The sequence below is a fragment of the Condylostylus longicornis genome, unplaced genomic scaffold (assembly GCF_029603195.1).
Source record: "Condylostylus longicornis isolate FDR11 unplaced genomic scaffold, ASM2960319v2 ptg000391l, whole genome shotgun sequence".
NCBI classification, from domain to species: Eukaryota; Metazoa; Arthropoda; class Insecta; order Diptera; family Dolichopodidae; genus Condylostylus; species Condylostylus longicornis.
In genome coordinates, this window is record NW_026578351.1 from 5,001 (window position 1) to 22,500 (window position 17,500).

The window sequence follows — 17,500 nt, forward strand, 5'->3', positions numbered from 1 at the left end:
ATTTGAAATAATCGAAAAAAAGAAAAACACGATAGTTTCCAGGCAACCATCGATCCAATAACCTTCTGGTTATCAGACCGCCATGCTACCCATCAGGCTACCCAGTGTCTGGAATTTCCCTTTATAAGTCTATATTTTATTCATATTTCGTGTTGTTCAAAAACCATCCCATTTTATATTATATATATAGCTACTTCTCAGGTGACATGGAACAAAAGGCATTAGATAGGGTTTTGCCTCAACGGTCCCAGAAAATCATTAGTTCCACCCACCCTCTACCTCAGTCTCTGGCCAAGATGCTGTGTGACCGCTTTTTACAAAATGATACAGCATCCTGTACGGGTAATTTTTTCTTTACTTTGGTAGTATAAGTATTCTATATAAATTGTGTTTTAGAAGTGTGAGTTATAACAAAAGGTGAACACTTTCTTAATCAAATTGTAAAGAGTACATAATATACATAATATCTACATTGTTTTGTAATAAGTTTGTATGTGAACATATGATATTGTATTTTTTTCCCAATCTGCTGCAAAATGTATTAGTAAGCAAAACATAAGTGTACATTAAATTTCTTGACAATATATGTTTAAGACAAAATTTAATAAGAAAATATTATTGTATTGCATCAAACTTTTTACAAATAGGGTAGGAGGAAAGCATGATGCTACTAACATGCCATTCCCTGGCAATCTACAGTTAGTTATGTGTTTTACCATAAAAACCTCCTCCTCATATTCTAATACTAGTCCACTTTGATCAACCATCAAATTTTCTTTGATATAGAGTGAAAGAGATTTACCGATCGCCGATTTGGTGAAGCGCATTTTGCGCTAAATCAGAAGGCAAAGTCCTCTTTAGCCTTCTAGGAGAATCCTGGATAACAAGGAGCCGAGAGGCGTCTACGTTGACATGTTGCCCCAAAGGAGCTCTATGTCACACCGCAATGTTTTTAATTTCGTCAAGTACACATGGAATCTTTAGATCTCGGTGTAAATCTCCATTTCGCACATACCAAGGAGCATCAACCATATTCCGCAAAACCCTATTGTGGAACATTTGCATTCGCTGGACATGAATTTGTTTGCCACATCCCCACAACTGGATACCATAGAATTAAACCGGTTTAATAATTTGGTTATAAAGCAGGATCTTATTCCGTATCGGCAATCTTGACTTGCGACCTAGGAGCCAATACATTTCTTTATATTTTAATTCTAATTCCGCCTTTTTCTTCTTAACATGTTCTTTTCATTTTAGCTTAACATCCAGTGTCATTCTTAGGTATTTCACCGCATTTTCCTACGCAATATTTACCCCATTTAAATTAACACGTAGTTTACAAGAACTTTATTTGTAAAATTTACTTATGCAGACTTAGTCTCATTTACTTTTATTTTCCATTTCCTGGTCCAAGCATCAAAACTATTGTTTGCCTGCTGCAACTTTCTTGTGGAGTCGTCAACATTTGATGCTACTGCCATAATCGTCAGTATATGTAGCCACAATTGTGTTTTCTATTTTTTCTATTTGCACATCTCTTGTAAAGAGTAGGTATAGTATTGGACCCAAAATACTGTCCTGAGGTACACCTGCTCTTATTTCTCTAAGTGCGGAATAATCCCCCTCCTGTTTGACTGTAAATAATCTGTCGAATAAAGAAATGATATTAAAATATCTACATATTGCTTCGGTAATATTTTTTCTAACTTGTTTATCAGCCCTTTGTGTCAAACCTTGTCAAAACTCCGTGCTACGTCTACAAAAACTGTTGCAAAAATTTGCTTTTGCTTTAGGGCTTGTGCTATATTATTTGTTATTCTATGAATTTGATGAGTAGTTGAATATCCTGCTCTAAACCCAAATTGGTGGTTCGGAATTCATGACTTCTCCTCAATTATAGGTCCCATTCTTTTAAGAAATAACTTTTCAAAAAGTTTCGACAAAATTTAATTTAAATAAAATATAATTTATTTTGTGAAATATTTAATTTTAATTAGACATTAAAGTGTAAGAAAAAAGTGTAATTTGTTGGATAATACCATTTTTGTGATTATAGTGATTTTTATCAATTTTATATAGATTTCAAATTATCAAAATTTTGCAGCATCATTAGATAGACATAAACTCTTCTGAGTTATATAATGAACTTTTTATATTTAAAGATACCATAACGCCGCAACTAAACAATTATGATCCCTTAAATATTTTAAATTTTATGTATACAAATGATTTATTTGGGATATTTCCAAATTTAACAATAGCTTTGCGGATACTATTAACTCTACCAGTTTCTGTAGCAAGTGGCGAAAGGTCATTTTCTAAACTTAAATTAATTAAGACATATTTCTATCAAATATTTCTCAAGAGAGATTAGTTGGGTTAGCAATGATTGCTATTGAAAGCGATATCTGAGATGAACTAAAAATTAATGATATTTTGGATAAATTTGCTGCAATAAAAGCAAGAAAAATAAATTTTTAAGCTAACTATCGTGCAATTGATTTTATGTGTAATTGATATCAGTTACAAATAAATGTTTAATATTAAATATTATACAATAATCAATATACTGTTTAATTAGCATTTGATTTTTTTGATATATTTTTTGATAAAGGGCGCTAAATGGAAACTTGCATCGGGGTTCTAGTACCGCTAGAGCCGGTGCTGCTGATACTTTCCTTGACTTTAAACTTTTTATAAAGTTGTAGAAGTATACATTTATATGAATATTCAAAAATTATATCGGTATATATAATTTATTCAAGGAATCTTTGGAGAAGTAGTTAAAGATCTTTATCGACGCGCTACGTAAAACAAATAAAATACTATAACTTCCATATTATTATATATTTTTTGTCTAATTTTGCGCTAATTACACTTTCTACTTTTTTTAATACAATTAAATTACCTTAAAATTTTTTTTTCAATCGTCAGAATTCGAACCACGATGTTTTGATTGCAAGCACGAGTAGTTTACCATCACGCCACCAAGCACCTTTACAATATGTTGTCTAAAGCGCTACAAATTGTTATTACATAGAGTGCCTTTAAACATTTTCACAGTTTACGTGATATTTTTGTTTTCTTTAAATAGCTTCATCTTCCTTTAAAAGTTTGACAAATATTGCTAATATCAGCTGATTATTCATATTGTATAAAATGACATTTTTGCTTTAATTGTTTGTGTTATTATGAATTGACGTTTGTTTTATGAGATCATGTGCAGGAATAAAAAAAATTTAAAAAAAATATCCCTTAAACTGTCCTGGAAGAAGAAATAAATTTTATTCATTACTAAATAAACTAAAGATGTTATGCTTCGAATATTAAATGAAGACGGGAAATACAAAAGATGATGGCCATTATTTATCATCAGAATAAACAATATAAGAAAAATTAGCTGTGAATATGATTAATATTTTTCCTTAAGGCAAATTGCACACGGCTGACGAAGGTGTTGTAAAAAAATTTTAATTCTTTTAACCACTAAAGTTAACAAACAAAAATTCCCACCAAAGAAAACGCATCTAACAAGTGAACGTCTAGAAAATTCCAAAAGTTTTATGCCGTAAGAGTTTCAAAGTAGACCCAGATGTCTAAAATATATTTTGAAGATGAAAGCAAAAGAATTTAGGTAAGAAACATTTAATGTACAGGTGCAAATGGACGTAATACAAATACGAGTATAATTTTAGAAATTTCTTATTGTATACCGAACCAGTTGTGTTATAAGGCTAATAATATGATTGATAATAACAGATGATATCCGAACAGATAGGAATGGTACAACTGTGTTATGCTAAAAAACAAAACCATACTCCAGGTTCAATATTTTTTTAAGGATGAAAATGGAAACCCAATTAACATGTTAGGAAAAAAATTTATAAATGTAAAACCTTTAAACGATGAAAAATGTATATTGACCTTCAACATGTTGACGGGTGATTTTGAAACTCAGAGTACGTTTCACTTTACAACCTAAATAGTACTTAAAATACCTTATAATATAAACGGACAAAAATATTTTGTGTTCCCAGTTTTGCATGCGTGTTCTTAAACACTTAACATTTCTGAACATTTTTATTTAACGCATTATTAAGATTTTTAAATTAAAAGATAATAAAAGAAAATAGATATTATGTTAAGCAAAGTAAGCAAAGAATCTTCATTATTAATTTGTAGTGGTTACATTGAATTATTAATTACTTCAGTATTTTACATTAAATATATTTTATTATTATTTAGAAATTTAGTATGAAGCTTTTACATATGTACACAGGTGCGGTCCCTAATGTATTCGTCGCCCTAAGCAGTTCCTAAAAAGTGTGCCCCCCCTTCCACCGTTTCACTTATTTTATTACTGTGAACAAAATTTAATAGGCATTGCACATTGTGCATCAGAAGGCACTTTCTTGTTACCTTATTATGTTGAATGCAGAACTAATTATAGAATTAAAGTCTGGAACTAAACTTTCAATTTTTTATTTTATAAATTCAAAAACAAGGTAATTTATTTAACTGTATGTTTTTTTATGAAGTTATGATCAGATTTATATAAATCATTTAAACTTGATTTTTTGATTTTAACAACCAAAAAATTTACTTTTTGACGTAAGTGAAACTTATTGTAAAAGGTTTTATGAAAATTATACCAAACGAACTTTTTTTGAAAAATTTATTTACTTATATACTTAAATGATTGTACATAACGAAAATAAATGCATTTTTAATTTTGGAGTTAAATGTGTGAAACAAATTATTGCGCCATTTCATTTTACTTTTATTGTTTGAATGATTTAAACTACATCCATTAAACATAAAATTTTTAACTTTTACTTGATTGTTAAACATTTTTCCAATTCAATATAAGTAGTAGATCTTACCAATTAATATTTAATTCTGTGATTGATAACAGTTTTTCAAAAAACGAAAGCAAAACATAGTAGCAGAAATTCATAACGATCATGTGATTTTGAAATTCATTCAAAATTTTTTGTTGTTAAACAAAAGGAAAATATTGGTATACCCAATCTCAATATCAAGCTATGCATTCCATTATTTAAGAATATTGCTCTCATTCTCTTTTTATACCCTGCACTTCGTGAAGGGTATATTAACTTTGGTATGGAGTTTGTAACTACTTGAAGGAGTCATCTGCGGTATGGACATATATATATATTCTTGCTCAGCGTAAAATTCTGCGTCGATTTAAACATGTCCGTCTGTCCGTCCGTCCGTGATATGGGGAGTTGTCAAAAGCTCCCTCTATATCAAGGAAGCAGCCAACTGCCACCTCCCGCACTTCCAGTGAGTTTTAAGGACCCCCACCAGACTCTGCAGAGCGAGTACAGTAGACCTTCCCGACTGATTGGCGTACTGAGATTCATGCAAGGGATTGCTTCCCAGTGCACCGTCCCGTATAAATCTATCAATCACTTTTTCCATTGCTTTCAATAGAAAAGAAGTAAGGCTGATTGGACGGAAAGACCTTGGGTGGTTGCTTGGTCGCTCACCCACCTTCGGAATATACGTCACTTTAGCCACCCTCCATGCCTGAGGAATGTAACCCCACGCATAGCTGGCACGAAAAATTTAAAACAGTGCTCTAGCGATATGTTGGAAACCCCTCTGCAAAAATGCAGGATATATCCCGTCATCACCTGGAGATTTGAAGGGCCTGAAAAAGAAAACAGCCTATCTAATCTTGCACATCGTGAAGACTAGACGAGATCGTTGCCAGTCATCCATTCTGGGCCAAGATGCCCTCGGTTCGATGACTGCATTTGAGTGATTCTGAAGAATCTCCGAGTCAGGAAAGTGCGTTGACGCCATAAGCTCCATCGTCTGCTTTCCGTTCTCACTCATGGAGCCATCAACACGTTCCATTAGGCCCAACCCGCTAGCTTACTTTTTGGAAAGCACCCTGTGAAGACGCGCACTGCTGGGGAGTTCATCAATGCCCTTGCAGAACGCCCTCCACGAGATTCTCTTCGCTTTCCTAATTTCTTTATTGTATTTTATGAGTGAGTCCTTATACTCTTACCACGAACCTGACGCCTTGGCCTTATTGAATAGCTTTCTGGTCTTTAGTCTAAGCTTTGAAAGCTCTTCATTCCACCACGGGCACTTCCTATTGCTCCGCCTCGGCTTAGCACGGCAGCTCCCGTGATAGGTATTAGTAATAGCCGCCGTCAGGGCCTCGCTGGCCAGTTCGATGTCCATCACCGTTCTGATAGAAGCAGGAACGGATCCAATCCCATCCATGAGGAGCGTTTCGAATTGACTCCAATCTGTGGATTGGGGCACCCGATAAATTTCTTCTGCCAGGGCCCCGGAGACCATGATATCAAACCTAATCTGCCTATGATCGGACATGGATGTCTCATTTGAGACATGCCATCCACCAACCCTACTGCCGATAAATTCAGTGCAAAGGGTGATGTCAAGCACCTCTTCCCTAATTGCATTTATGAATGTCGGCCTATTGCTCTCATTCATAATCATTAATTTATTGCTATATATAAATTCAAGTAGGCACTCACCTCTTTTGTTTATATTGCTGCTTCCCCAGACGGTGTGGTGGGCATTGGCATCACTTCCTATTATAAGTTGAAAGTTCCTCCTTCCACAAAAGTCCACTAGATCCTTCAGTTGCTCGTCCGGGAGGGCACAGTCCCCCGGGAGGTAGGATGAGCACACAATGAACTCTGTCCAGCCCCCGCAGGACTTCACCTTCACCAACGCAGCTACTTGATCCTTAGAACAGTAATCTGGAATGGGAAAATACGCTAGCGTTTTACTAAACAAAATGCAAGCCCTACGCCTGCCCCCAATTGTATTATCATACAACAGCTCACCTGTTAGGCCCTTAACCTGATCCTTCACTATGTAAGGCTCTTGGATAAGGGCGATATCGAGGTGATCCTTCATAAATCTATGAGCTAGAACATCAGTAGATGCCCTAGCATGCTGTAGATTTATTTGGATGCACCTCACAGCCATATTATTTCCTCCGGCCCTTGTCTATGGGCTTTGGCCCTTTAGACAAAGGCTTTACATGAGCCTTACCTCCCATTGCCGCCTTTTTACACATCTTGGTGGGCGCCTGCCCTGCCACAGCCTCTTTTGCCGTCCCAGGTGCTACGCTAGCCCCTCCAACAGCAAATACCGAAGCAGTTCCGGGCTTCCCAATGGGCTTGAGCCCTTTTGGTTCCCCCGGGATGCTTGTACTTGGCGTGCTGGTCGATGGTCCTTCCGTTTCCCTTGCCGCCATTTTCGGAGCGACTTCAGACTTTCCAATGAGTTTTGGCTCTTTTGGTTGGCCTGAAGTGCTCGTGGTTGTCACGCCGGGCACTGGTTTTTTATTTTGTCCTGCCCTGCCGCCAGCACCTTGAGAGGATTTTCTTCCTTTAACCCCAATGGTAATACGGAAGAAATTCATGAAAAGTCGGAACTCCGCTTTCCGTAGATCTTCCAATCCGGAGCCATCCACGGAAAAGGTGATGGAGCAGCCCCCGTCCTTTTCCTTATCCATCCTCAGCACCCTCCAGGAACTTATCTTGAGGCTGGGATTTTGCTTCCCTATCCTACTTAGAAATTTGTCCCTGGAGAGACTGACGGTTGTCTCGTCTTTCGGTACGTAGGTGACGCAGACATGCTGTTTGGGCATGTCGTCGCCATTAAGCACCACGACATCGCAACCGTCCCAAGACCTTATCTTCCTGCAGACACTGGTTATCCACTCCCTGGTGTTTTGATTGTTGCATGTTACGGATATCCATCCGTCCCTTTGCAACGCTGCAGTGAATTGTGGATGAGAGTCCACAACCCTATCCATTTCATCCATGATGGCTACTTTGATTTTCCCCATCTGGACTTCGGATAGCCTTTCCTCTGGATGCAGTCTATGAGTGATGGCCAGCTTGACCTGTTCTACTGCATCCCGATAAGAAGTCGTTTTCGGGTTTTGTTGAGGAATGTTCCCAGGGACCTTTTCCTCAACATTGCTCTTCATCGACCTCTTCCTTGAGGGCCCTGCATCAGGGGTGTTGCTTTCCGACCTTTCCCTCTTTTGGGGATGGTCGGCCACAACACCCGATCCGCATGCCTTCAGCTTTTCCAGCCTTTCCTTCTCATATCTGCGAGCTTCCTCTGGGGACATGCCATCCCTGATATAAGCCCCGATACGCCGCTTGGATGCACCAGGGAAATATTGTTTTTTCCCCTAATGTCCAATCTTTTCAGGTCCTCCTCAGTTTTTTGGATAATAGGTCCAAGAGGATCCTGATTATCCGTCTCCATCGGAGGCGCCGCCTTTTCCTCTACTGGCGTGAGAAGGAGTTCCTCCTCTGCGTCAGTCAAGAAAAGCTCTGGTTCCGAAGACCCTTGAGTACTAAGTGGTTGTATGTTGTCCTTAGTGTTGTTGTTGTTGTAATTGTCACTGTTGTTATTGTTGTTGTTGCAGTTGTCGTGTTTGTCACAGTTGTTCTTGTTGTTGTTGTTTTTGCTGTTGTTGCTGTTTTGATTATTTTCCATTTCTGGTCCCACGAATAGCGCGGGAAAGTAAAGTCAGCCATGGCAGAGCCCGGCATACCATGGGAAGGCTCGTTTAAACTGGAGGGCGCCTGGTATCCAGAGTCCGCATACTAACGACTAACCTCCCCCTTAGCCACGCAGTCATCGGCATATGCTGTTCCACCTTGACTTGGGACGCCTGTCGTCAGCTGACGTATAGATATAGGGCTGAAACTCACAAAGCAAGAGGCTCGCCGCGAGACATGACCACGACACGAACGTAACTTTGATCGTTTCAATCACCCCTTTATCCTCCGCCATTACCGGGGCCCACCACTGGGAGGTGACAGTGCGGTTTTGGGCCCCGAAAAAATTATTAAATAAAAATACAAAACCATTTGAGCTCATGCAAGATCTTTCATTTTTAAAGATAAACAATTTACTCTGCATAAATAAGAGTAAAGGTGGCCACTAAAAATATTTAAAAATATTATTTGAATTAAATTGTAGATTAATGAATTAATAAATCGTAGTTATACTAACTTTAATTAACAAATACACTAACAAAACTACTAATAATTAAAAATTATCATAACTACCGTGATTCAAGCCTACTCTTTCATACCTAAGCTTATTCATACAATTGGCAATAGGAGATGTCCAGATTTTAGATCACACGGGACAAAAGCTTGTAACAATTAACGTTGGGAAAGCAAAAATCCAGGAGGGAACCTTTAGATTTATTCATATTAACAATTTGAAGATCCTGAATGACGCCCTAAAGGAAATCCAAACTGTATTGATTGAAGACAGCACTAGAAGCCACCCACTACATCCTTACCTGCAGCTCGAAGCAACACAAATACAGGATTTATTAGATGAACTGAAACCAAGTAGAAAGAAAAGGGCAATTGAAGCGATAGGTACCGTTTGGAAGTGGATAAGCGGGTCTCCAGACCAGGAAGATTTCAGTATTGTTGGCAACAAAATTAATGTTATGGTTGAAAATAATAATAAACAGGTTGTTGTGAACAAAATTTTCAGTAATCAAATAAACCAAATAACACAAATTACGAAACAAATTCTTGAGAATATAAATTCGGGGTATGGATTCGACAACAACTGTGCTATGCAAATCCAATACAAGCTCAAATTATTAAAACAAGAAATGACCAATATAATTTATTCAATCCATTGGGAAAAAGCGGGAATAGTCAATTCTATGTTATTGTCTAAAGCAGAATTAAAAAAAATATTTTAGATTTATTAAATTATGAAAACTTCCCTTATACTAATGCAGAGGAAGCCCTCAATATAGCTACTGTAAAAGTAATATCCAATGAAACTTCTTTACTTTTCCTTATAGAAATACCAATAACAAAAAATGATTTATATGATAAGTTAATAATAAAGCCAATAAAAAATGGTAATAATGTAATAAAACTTGACTTCAACCAACTACTTTATAGTAGAAATAATTCATTTAAAATTGTAAAAAATTGTAAGGACTTAAGTCACATAACAATATGTAATAAAAATAACATTAAAAGTCTAGAAAACACGCAGGTGGGTGTTGCCACTACTAAGAGGAGAAACGGCCACCTGTAATGTCACAAATAATAATCACATTCCTAGTGTAGAAGCAGTAGAAGATGGTATCATCCTCCTTAACCAGTATAAAGGAGTAATCTTAATAGACAACGAAGAGAAATACATCAATGGTACTTACCTCTTAACTATTCAAAATTCTACAGTCACAATCGATGGAGAACCGTTTTTCACAAAAGAATTATCAACCAGCAAAATATTCCCGGCTATCCTTCAAACCCAAATGATCAGACAAGAAGTGCATGAACATTTATCTTTAGAATCACTAAGAGATGTTAACAACAACAACACCCAAGAAATTGAGTTCCTGAAAGGTGAATTACTTACCAGTCGAATTTTACATTCTATCAGTGTCGGGCCAGTCACCATTGTCATACTAATATTCACAGCGTCGATAATAATCACCATAAGAAGAAAAAGACAGCTAAAGATCGTCGACATAGAACCCAAGGTAGAAGTCGCATTGAAAAACGTCGCTTCAAAGGAAAACGCATCCGAAGCAAATGTAACCCCATCCAAAACGATATCAAAAGCAGTGCCGAGAAATGGTATATCACAAATCAAAAATCTCTACTTTCCAAAAGAAATCTCTTCAGCACATCGTTCTCGTAACACCGATCGAGTGTGGACACTCGATTTTTAAGGGTGGAAGAGTTAACACGCACAAAAATAAAATATTGAAAAATGCTATTCTGCAGAATTCGCAACTTTTGGGGAATGAACTTTTGGTTAAGCAAATTAACACGCGTAAAAATAAAATATTGAAAAATGCTATTCTGCAGAATTCGCAACTTTTGGGTTATGAACTTTTGGTTACGCAAATTAACACGCGCAAAAATAAAATATTGAAAAATGCTATTTTGCAGAACTCGTAACTTTTGAAAATGAATTTTTGGTTGCGCTTGTTGGAAATGCTGAAATGAAGTTTTACAAATCGAGTTTTTTTATTCAGGTGAAGTTTTCCTAAACTTATATTAATTTCTGATATTTTTAAAAAGATTGATTATTATTATTGTAACAATTGGTTGAAGCGGTACTAATTATTGTTAATAAAATAAGAATAAAAGAAAATATAAAAAGGTTAAACGTAAAATTATTTTATTTTTTATTTTTTTAAAAAATAAATATCAGAAATTATTAACTTATATACCAAACAAAAGCCAAATGTAAACAACAAAATAATGTTGAAACGAAAAGGTGCTTTAAGTAGCATTATGTTTCGTTAACGTTTGTTGTGTAGTTTTATTTATTTGTAAAGCTTCGTTATGTAGCTATGAAATTTCTATTTCAATATTTTAAAGAAATTCGAAGCAAATATAAAGTATTTGTTCAGAAACCTATAAAGTGAACTAAAACATTACTTAAGAGGAATCAAGCCTTAGAATCCTTTTCGGTCGTTACAGCTCTATATACAAATATATAATTCGTTACATTTCGTTATAAAAATTTAAAAGAATACAACTATCAATTAAAAAACTGCTAAATAACATCGAAATCTGTAGAGGACTTTAAATTATTTATTATCTCGATAAAGCAGAACATAGACACTTCACTTTTGGTTGAGTGAGTTCTCAGGTTTCAAAAAGTATTTGTACTTCTAGAAGGATTATAGATATGGGACAAAAGGCATTAGATAGGGTTTTGCTTCTACGGTTCCAGCAAAATCTGTCATTGGACCTTTTCATCCCCGAAATAGCTCTATTTCAAGATTTTCTGAAAAAATTTTTGTATAACAAAAGCACATTTTTCTTTTATACTTTTTATAATAAGAAACACAAACCAAGAAGTAAATAATACGTTTTATTATTAGAAACACAAACCGAGAAATAAATAATATTTAAAAATATAATGATCTCACATATTTTTAGTTCAAAAAAGCAAAATAAGCTTAAATAAATTTGTTAAAAAAAGACATTGGATAAACCCAACATAAGTACTAATTTTATTAATAACCTCTCAGAACTAGTTTTCACGTAATTTTTATTGCGATATTTTTTAAATATTGGACAAGCGTCAAAGGTTTACGAAGACATTTTTCGATATTTTGTATATAAACATCAATAGGTCCACATTATTTGGGAAATTCCTATTGCTTTATATTAACACAAAATTTTTTAATTGTGGTTTAAATGAAAAATGAACATAAATACATATATAAATAAAAATACAAATGTAAAAAATTTTATATTACTTTTTGCTTTATTGAAAATTGTTTAACATTAGAACATCATTTGAATATGTTAAAAATTTATTTTATCGTTTCTTCCTATTGTAATCATTTTTGTTTCCAGTTTTCCGTTTTTTTTTGTTTGTTGTTACGAATTTGTACACAAGACAGCCAAAATAAGCTAAAAAGATAAAAACCGTTTTATTATTATAAGGGAAAAGTACTACTCTACAAATATTTAGTTTGGCTCAACTTTTTCAAAAGTAATTATTATATTTATTGTTCTATATATCGATTAACGGGCATGAATATAACCTGAATTAGTTTTATAATAAAAGTAAAATAATAATATTCTCTGGCAAAAAGGAAAAACGACTTAAGTGATTTTTCGTTACTTTTCAGTAGAGCACTTTTAAGTTTATAACTTTGAAATGAAATTTGAAAAAAGTTTATAAACTTATTGTTATAATTTTTTTACTTATATAAGTACTCATATTATAGTTTCGAAATCTGGACTAAAAGTTGAATATTAACAAAGTTATCAACTAAAAAGAAAATTGTGTAATTTTTTCCTTATTTGAAACGCTGATAAAGTTAAACACAACTTTATATAATATGTAATTTTTACAACTTTATATAGTAATGTTTTTACCGACCGTATTGTGTATACAATAGGTAGGTTATGTAATGGCAACAAATTTTGCATATCGAGTTTTCGGTGGGAATACACTTCTCCACAGTAAGGAAGTGTAAGTAAGATATTTTTAGCAACCTGTCGGTGCGTCGGTCTGTCGGTCTTTGCGTACACGCGTGTATCTCAAGTTCGGCTGATTCGATTTTGAAGAAATTTAAATGTAATATATTTCCACCATGGCACGGATTGATCAAATTTTTTGATATATCAGGCCTCGGAAAATGCAGTTTTAGCGGGCCTGTTTTACATTTTTGACCATTTTGAAGAAAATATTCAAGCAATTTACTTGAAATTTTATATATAAGCTTCACTCAAACGTCCGCGAAATTTACCAACTTTTGGGAGAAATCAGGCGTCAGCAACTGGAAGTTTACTACGTGCCAAATATACATTTTTGCGTATATAAAGAGAAATAATCAACCGATTTCATTGAAATTTAATGTTTGAATTCCTCGTATTAAAACAATGAACATATAAATTTTTTGGAAAGATCAGGGCACAAAAACTGATCTGCGGGCCGATTTTACATTTTTCACCATATCTACGGAACGAATTGATGGAATTTCTTGAAATTTGATATTTGAGTTCTGGTTGTTACCGAAACTAACTGACGAGCATTTCAGTGAATTCGGGTTGTACAGAGCAAAACTCTACTAAGAGCCAAATTTACATTTTTCTAGGTATGTTAACTATAAGCTTACTAATGTCCTAAAAATTGAAAAGAAGTATATAACAGACCTTTTTATAATATTCTGTAACAGTTTCACTTAACTGGACAATACACATTGCGGTGGGTTATATGCTGACCACATCAGATTTTTTTATCTCAATTACCAACTTATGTGGAGTTATATCGTTATTCCAATTCGTTATGCAAATTTTTAACCTAAACAAATAATCTTATTCTTTTTTTCAAATGAACAGATATGTGTAATCCAGCCTTATGCATTCAATAATTAATAAACAAAATAAGAAACAATTTGACTTTAGGAAATAAAATATTAACTTCCAAATGCTTAATTTTATTTAAAGAACTTAAAAACATGTTTAATGAATTAATTTAAAAAACATAATATACTTTATATAAAATTAAATTGTAATTTCACATGCATTAATAAAAATAAGTTCATTATCTTAACAATATAAGCAAATGATACTATGATCATATTTCTAATTTTCATCTCCGTTTTCATCCAGAAAAACATCATCATCTGTTATACTTAGATCGAAATTTGTTATAGTATCTTTCTTCGTTCAATTATTGCCTGATCTACATCACTTTCCATACGAATATGCCCTGGAACTACGATTTTATTCAATTATTTTGATATGTGAATGTATTTTTAAAAGTAATTTGAATATTGAACCTACGAATTTTTATTTTGCCCGGCGCAGGAATCACCATACAAAATCAATGCGTCTATTTTAATGGTTGCAGCTAAATAACTTAATTTAAAAATTAAACAAAAGCAAATTTCGTCAGCCCTCTTGCCACATAACCTTCTGCCTCATGCCATATGGTTAAAAGCTTCGTTTGTTTCGCAATTATGTATAGTTAAATTATATTTTAAAAAGTTTTCTTTTATAATATGAATGTTTGCATTAAGATAATGTGTTGGAAGGCACGGTTGCAAATTAAATACATATATTATTTTCATATTCATATTTTATTTTGATTAATTTTTATCTATTTCTTTAGTTTTACAAGCTAGAGAAGCTTCTATGTTGTGTTCTGTTTGTTGTTGTTTTAGTTCTTCGTATTCAGGTATGTTTTTTTTCAGTGAAGTCAAGATTCGCTTTCAAAATATCATATTTGTGGCATCTATCTGTTTTTGGCGACTTAAATTTTAAGTTTTGGGAATGAAAAATCTCTGCATATCTTGAATTGTTAATTTTGTTGTTTGTATCATTCCAACAATAAAGCTGGCATATTTTGGCTATTGACAAATCTTTAATTTTATACTTTTTATCAAGTTTGTTTTTTGGAACAAATTTGCCACGACTTTCAGTAAAATTTGAAGTAAGTTTGTTTTTTGTTGCACTTCTCAAAAATCCTGGTGATTCTTCAAAACATTTCGTAAAACACATTTTGCAAGCATTTATTTTATTACCGTTTATTTCAACGTAAGAGCAAATTGTATTTTCTTGGTGTTTGTTTTGTGATAATTTTGTTGCTAATTCAGTATTTCCTCAAATATACTAAAATCTCTTTTCATACGAGTTCATCGCCCAGTAGTTGTCAATTAAAATTTTCTGTTCATCATGAGTAATTCTTCCCATGAAAACGTTTTTACAAAATACGTTACTCAAGGGAAAAAATGTACTAATTCTCTCTTTTAAGAAATGTAAGACTTTCCAGAATTTTCTTCTTATTTCTTTTTTTTTAACTAGGTTTTAACGCTATCACATATTTTATAGTTGTATCGGTTAATTGAAAATTGTCGTGCTGTTGTAAAGAATTTTCAATTTGCGCACCCATGTAACTTCAACTATCACCTCATGAAACGGACGACATTTCAAAGTTTAGGTCAGCTATTTCATTATCGGAATTTAAGTCTAATTTGAATTCTTGAGTTATATCATTTGTGTGTAGTTTATTTTTTTGGTTGAACATACCTGGTAGTAGTATGTATGAATGTAATTAGGTTGAAATAAGAAGATACACATATAATTCAATAACTAATAAATTATAATTCAGTAATATTGAATAATATGATATAATTCAATATGAATTATGCATATATTCACTCACGTCAAGCCAAATTCCGACACCTATAAAAAATTGAGATATAAGTCGAAAAAAAATTTCCTTTAAATACTAGTACAAAAAAAAAATATTCCCAATTAAAGTTTGCTTGTTATAGTTACAAAAATATATAAAAACAATTTTGAATTCATTTGGTTAATAAAAAAAATAATAAAAACAAAAAAAGTGCAAAAATAATCGTCAAGGAAAGCTCGAACATTTCGTATTTTTGGTAAAAGTTTGTCAATTAACGGGAGCTCCATTTTTACACGTAAAATTTATTTTACGTGTAAAAATTTTTCCTTTTAACAAAGTGCTTGAAGGTGCAAAGACAAATTTATTTGAAAATGGGTTGTAAAAAAGGGCAAACCGCAATGGATGTTAGAGCATTAATAATTAAGTATTTTGAGGAAAAGAAATCGATTCGTAAAATATCCAAATTAGTTGACAGAAGTCATTCAACGATTCATTGCATAATAAAACGTTGTACAGATTCAAAGACAGTAAAAAAAAACTCTAATATGGCCAGCACATAACCGACAGCAATGCGTATTTTCTAGTTATGTGAATGTATTACAGAACATTATAAAAATGTCTGTTAAATACTTTTTTCCAATTTTTAACACATCAGTAAGCTCATAGTTAACATACCTAGAAAAATGTAAATATGGCTCGTGGTAGAATTTCCCTTTGTGCTACCCGAATTCCATGAAATGCTCGCCAGTTAGATTCGGTAACAACCAGAACTCAAATATGAAATTTAAAGATAAAGATAAGATTTAAAGATATTAGATATGGTGAAAAATGTAAAATCGGCCCGCAGAGCAGTTTTCGAGCCCTGATGTTCATTGTTTTAGTACGAAGAATTTAAATATTAAATTTCAAAGAAATCGGTTGATTATTTCTCTTTATATACGCAAAAATGTATATATGGCATGTAGTAAACATGCAGTTGCTAACACCTGATGTCTTTTAAAAGTTGGGAAGTTCCACGTACGGTCAAACGAAGCTTATATATGAAATTTCAAGTAAATCTGTTGAATATTTGCTTCATAATGATCAAAAATGTAAAACAGGCCTGCTAAAAATCCTAGTTCCCAAGGCGTGATATATCCCAAAAGTTTATCAATCCGTGCCATATTCGAAATAAACTTACATAAAAAATTTCATCAAAATCTGTTTAGCCGAACTTGAGATTGAGAACACACGTGTACACACAGACCGACAGACCGACTGACTAACTGACAGGTTACCAAAAATAGTTTGTTTACACTTCCCTGCCATGATCGATATGCAAAATTTGTTGCCATCACATAACCTAGCTTTTGTATACAGGTCCGTAAAGACGTAACAAAAACGGAAGCGAAACCAAATTTATTCTAAATTCTCATGCATACTATGCTTTGTTATCTCTTTGGAAGGAAGCGTTTATAAGGCCGATACATAAAAGGGAGTCTAGAGCTGAAGTTAAAATCTATAGGCCGATAGCTAAGTTGCCGGATATTCCCAAAGTTTTTGAATTGATGTTACATGATTCCGTTTACGTAAAGAATTTATTTATTTATTAGTTGTAAAAAATTCACACTGTTTTCTGAAAAAGAAATCCACGATTACTAATCTGGTTGAGGGAACTTCAATTTTTACTAATAACATGGAAGCTGGATGTCAGACCGATGTTATTTATATTGATTTTAGTAAGGTTTTCGATATTCTTCCTCACGAAGTTATTATTTTAAAATATTTTATTTTAAAGGAGTTTCCTGAAAAT

At 33.5% G+C, this 17,500-nt stretch overlaps 1 long non-coding RNA gene across 1 annotated transcript in view; it reads right to left on the reverse strand.

Moving 5' to 3' along the window:
• Positions 1–13,992: 13,992 nt before the first annotated feature.
• Positions 13,993–17,500, reverse strand: part of LOC129617045 (uncharacterized) — a 4,779-nt gene continuing 1,271 nt past the window's right edge. The window contains exons 1-2 of the long non-coding RNA XR_008697672.1: positions 14,358–17,500; positions 13,993–14,289 (exon numbers count right to left, since the gene is read on the reverse strand). The exon at positions 14,358–17,500 is cut by the window's right edge and continues 1,271 nt beyond it. This is a non-coding gene — a long non-coding RNA (uncharacterized LOC129617045). The remainder of the gene's footprint in view (positions 14,290–14,357) is intronic.